This window comes from Callorhinchus milii, unplaced genomic scaffold (genome assembly GCF_018977255.1).
Source record: "Callorhinchus milii isolate IMCB2004 unplaced genomic scaffold, IMCB_Cmil_1.0 Scaffold2, whole genome shotgun sequence".
NCBI classification, from domain to species: domain Eukaryota; kingdom Metazoa; phylum Chordata; class Chondrichthyes; order Chimaeriformes; family Callorhinchidae; genus Callorhinchus; species Callorhinchus milii.
Window position 1 is genome coordinate 33,533,242 of NW_024704743.1, and position 4,661 is coordinate 33,537,902.

General features: G+C 47.3%; 1 non-coding gene across 1 annotated transcript; it reads left to right on the forward strand.

Moving 5' to 3' along the window:
* The first annotated feature begins 1,935 nt into the window (after positions 1–1,935).
* trnav-cac lies at positions 1,936–2,007 on the forward strand. Its single transcript has one exon. It is a non-coding gene; the product is annotated as a tRNA-Val (tRNA).
* Positions 2,008–4,661: the final 2,654 nt, after the last annotated feature.

Sequence of the window (4,661 nt, forward strand, 5' to 3'; positions counted from 1 at the left end):
GACACTACAAAAATCGTTTACTTGCAATAAATTACTTTCCACTTTATCAAGGGCTAATTTATGATATACAAGATGTTAGAAATGAACTCTATGAGATGCTAACACTGTGTGCCTTTTTGCCCTATGACTCATGCTGTTAGGGTTAAATGTCTCTGCTCTCCACCGATCTCAGGCAGCTGCTTAATGTAATGACTCTCAATGGAGTCAGCTACATTTCCCCAAAGGAGCAGTTTGAGATTCACTGAGGAGCAATGACACCGCATATTGCTGAGTTGTCACTACAGTGCCATGAAGCATTTGCACCTCAGAAGCCTTCACATAAAGTTATTATGACAAGGTTTTCACTCACATTAAATTAAATGGGAGTACATTAGCGTGAAAATGTTATTGAAACCAAGCCCTCTCCCCTATCAAAAGAAATAACAGGTATATTCAGCATTACCTCACCGGAGTACTTTTATCATGCCTCTCAGGCTACAGGTTCAATTTTAGTTTGTGTTAGGCAACATAAGAGTACGAAGAGTATCTTTTCAGGCGTCAAAGCTCCGCAAATGATTTGAAGCCTAATGCCTGGGTTATATTGAGACCCCGCGCTGTAATCCCAGCCTCGTGTATACAATGCGCTCAGGGGATTAGTGGAACTGCCTGAGTTATGGTGGATGCTCCCAGCAGGACGGCTCCCCGTCTCAAATCTGTCTGTGCATTTGCTTCTTAATTGTTGGAGGTCACGGGTTGGGTTTTACTTAATAAAAATTCATGGTGACAAGCAGAATGGGGAAAATGTGGTGCTGGTGAAACAGAGGATTCGTTTGGACGAGATGTGGCCGGACCAGCTGAGCAGCAAATTTACTGCTGGCATGCTGTGCTTAACGTACAAACCACAGTCAGCGTGGGGGCAACCTCTGAAGTTGCACAGTATCAAACTGCACAAGGGAGGCTGAATGTACTGTACTGCATTTCAGAGAATAGAAGTCACACAACGCCAGGCCTGTTGCGGCTATCCCAATATTACACTATCAAGTCCATCCTGGGATGCCACGATTCACAAACCTATCGGTGAACAAAGCAGCCAATTTACAAACAGCAATGTCCCACGAACAGCCATGAAATAAATATCACAAATTACAACAGCAACAATTTGCATTTACAGTGAAGTCTGCTTTAGCTGGATGCTGGTTCACCCCAGATGCCGGGTAAATTGGATGAAACACCCGGCCCACAAAAAATCCGGGTAAAATGTCTCACTGCTCGCTGCTGAATGTACTCACTTGTGCATTCTGCGTCACAAGTAGCTCCATTCAGCCACGAGGGTGGAGATGAGAGGAGTTACTCCCAATTGACAACTGACTCCATTCATTCACAAGCAGCTCGGGGGGGTGGATGGTGGCGGGGGGCAGTCACTGTATCTGGTGCACATGAGGGGGACCAATTAGCGGCAGTTCCAATGTAACTCACACCTCATGGAGTCACCCTTAATTGATCTCCTTCCCATCTAATGGGAAAGGCAATGGGAAGGAAGAGGCACTCAGCAGAGGAGATGGAGAGAAGAGAAAGCTAAGAACTTTGGTTTCCGGACACTGGGTAAATCGGACAAAACTCTCTGACCCGAGGCATCCGGCTAAAGCGTATTCCACTGTATATAGCGTTCCCCACACAGGGTAGTGTCTCAGACTGCTCGATAGTGGCGGAGCCTGATGCCGAGCCAGGGGTTGGTGGGGGTGATCGTAAGTACGGTCGAAGAGGAAGGGCTTCAGATGCGATCTGAAGATTGGGAAAGGAGGGAGAGAGTTCCAGAGTTTCGGGTGTAGCGGCTGAAAGCTCGGCCGCCAAGTGTGGATCGGAGGGCATGAGAGACAAGCAGTAGGCCAGAGCCAGTTGAGTCGAGGCGATGGGCAGATGGTGTGAAGCCAGGTTTGGGACTCAAGAAATGTGTGGAGTCCTGTAGCTCAGTGGTTAGAGCACTCGCCTCACAAGCGAGAGACCTGGGTTCGATTCCCGGTAGGGCGAAACTTTAGGCAAGTTTCCTTACTCCACACGCCTGATAATAATCCTCAAGAAAAAAAACAATAATAATTTGGTCACTTCAATCCACGACTGTTTGTGGGGCACTGTTGTGCGCAATTGGCTGCCACGTTTCGCCCACAAAAATGCAGTCAAACATCTAGAAGACGTGAAAAGCGCTATATCAAATTCAAAGATTATTGTTATTATAATGTGCATGTTTGAGGTTTTATTATCATTTTGGAATCCATAATGGTGGAGCACGGATGGATTTGCCCAATGAGAATATAGCCTCAAGTATCAAGCAGAGTGGTATTGACTGCAGAAAATATCTCCACCATGTGAAAAATGCAAAATCAAAATTGCGTTCAGCTGCAAATCTAGACATACAGCTAGAGGCAGCTCCCTGTCCCAGAAAAGCTCTGACCTCCACTCAGGAGATGATGACTCAGCTCTTTAGGACTGCAGCCACAGGACAGGAAGGTGTCCATGCATGACTGGAAAGCTCAATTGATCATAAATAATACGGATAAAAACTCCATAAATTGCAGTGTTCAGTTTGTGAATGAAATTACAGGGTTTGCCATGAGACTCAATTTAAAAAAATCAGGAGTATTACAATCTCCAAAGCTTGCACGGACAGTTTTATAGTGCATATTTTGCTTTCTGACCTCGTCAGACTTCTTTCTCAGGCTTTTTTCAGCCAAAGAACAGCAAAGTGAACAAGAACAGTGAAAAGCCAGCCGGCCATCCTCAAGACTTCAGGCTTGGGGATGTTAGATTTTACGCTCCTATCCACTGTTGGCATCATCCTGGCTCGGTCGGTAACACTCGTGGGTCTGAATCTTCAAGATATGGGTTCACGTGCCACATCGGAGCTTTGAGCTAATAGTCTAGGCTGAATTGGGAGTTCAATGGGAGAGCCCTGCATTGTCAGAGCCCGATCCTGCCATCAGCCAACAAACACACACACACACTGTTGTGCTCAACCGGCTGCTGCGTTTCACCGACAAAACACACAATCAATCTCCTTTACAGTATATCCTGTGAAGCGCTTTGAGATGTCTTGTCAACAAGATAAAAGTTATAATCTGGGCCAATAGAAAAGTGCGGACATTTTTTGCAAAAAATTGCAGAACGCTTTACAGACTTGCGAGAAATTACAAAGGTCTTCGCTAAATTTTGTGGGTGGTTTGCGAGAAAATTGCGGGGGTTGATTGGTGCCATTGAGGTACATTTTACTGCTACTTTTTTCAGTTTATTGATAAAAACTAAACATAAGGAAATAACACATTAGATTGTTGCAAAAACAATTATTAATTGCTTCTTTAACAAAACCTGGGTGGTCATTTTGTGTGTGTGGGTGGGGGGGGAGAACGACAGGACACCAGCGAGGCTACAGGAGCTCACCACATCCTGCCTCTCAGGTCCCACATCGCACACAGACACACAGACCCAGAGAGAGACACACACACACAGACCCAGAGAGAGACACACACACACACAAAGACACAGAGAGAGACGCACACACTCACAGACACAAAGAGAGACACACACACTCACAGATCCACAGAGAGACACACGTACTCAGACACAGAGCAACATACGCACACAGACACAGAGAGAGAGACACACACACTCACAGACACAGAGAGACACACGCACACAGACAGAGAGAGACACACACACTCAGACTCAGAGAGACACGCTCACAGACACAGAGAGACACACACACACACAGATCCACAGAGAGGCACACACTCACAGACACAGAGAGAGACACACACACACACACACTCAGACACAGAGAGACACAGACCCCGGGCACAGTGACATCAGGTAAACAGCCCGAGCGGCCCGCGGGCCGGAGGGTTTGTAGCGGTGGCTCGAACGGGGAGCAGGGGGAGGTTCGGGGAGTGCGGGGGGAGGTGCAGGGAATGCCAGGGGAGGTGCGGGGAGTGCGGGTGGAGGTTCAGGGAATGCGGGGGGAGGTGCGGGGAGGTGTATGGAATGCAGGGCAGGTGCGGGGAGTGAGGAAGGAGGTGCAGGGAATGTGGGGGGAGGTGTGGCTGCAGTTTATAACACATCACAGGGAGCAATTTTCACCTTTATTTCTAGTCTGATGTATCAAAATAGGTCTTGCAATTGAGCTCCTGCCAGTATAGTATTGAACATCTCAAAGTGCTTAAGAGTTGTAGTGACTGTGCATTTTCGGCAAATGCAGCAGCTGATTGGTGTATATCGATGGCCCACAAACAGCCATGACGTGAATGAGCAATTTATCTGGAGGATTTTTGGTCAGGACACTGGAAGAAGCTCCTTTCTTTTTTTGAATCGTGTGTAGGGATCTTTAACATCTACTCAAATAAACAGACGTGATCTCGGTGTCAATCTACTTCAAAGGGACGGCCTCTCCAACATCGCAGTATCCTCCCGTGTCAGTCTACACTGTGATATCAAGGATGATCACTTAGGCAAGGCACATACGCTGCTGTATCCGCAGATGTGTCCCCAGCATTACTGATAGCTTCTGCCCCTGTAGCGGTGAGTGAGGCAGAGGAACAAACTCCATTACCACACAAGGACACAGCTTATCATGGAGCGGATGAGTCAGATGTGGCAACCGGCCCAAGGGAAGGATGGGGATTCACTGGGGATCC